We start from the raw sequence: 403 nt of genomic DNA, 5'->3' as shown, positions 1-403 counted from the left end.
GCTTCTTCCTCAGATGAAGCCTCCTTAGTACTGCTTGGTGCATTTTGCATTCCAGACAGACTTTGAGAAATCATATTGACTTGTTGAGTCAATGTTTTGTTCTGAGCCAATATGGCATTCAGAGTGTCAATCTCAGGAACTCCTTTCTTCTGACTAGTCCCATTGTTCACAGGATTTCTTTCAGAAGTGTACATGAATTGGTTATTTGCAACCATTTCAATCAGCTCTTGAGCTTCTGTAGGCGTCTTCTTCAAATGAAGAGAGCCTCCAGCAGAGCTATCCAAAGACATCTTGGACAGTTCAGAGAGACCATCATAGAAAATACCTATGATGCTCCATTCAGAAAGCATATCAGAAGGACACTTTCTGATTAATTGTTTGTATCTTTCCCAAGCTTCATAGA

This window comes from Arachis duranensis, chromosome 7, assembly GCF_000817695.3.
Source record: "Arachis duranensis cultivar V14167 chromosome 7, aradu.V14167.gnm2.J7QH, whole genome shotgun sequence".
NCBI classification, from domain to species: domain Eukaryota; kingdom Viridiplantae; phylum Streptophyta; class Magnoliopsida; order Fabales; family Fabaceae; genus Arachis; species Arachis duranensis.
The sequence above is the reverse complement of the archived record's forward strand: the minus strand, read 5'-3'. Positions refer to the sequence as shown.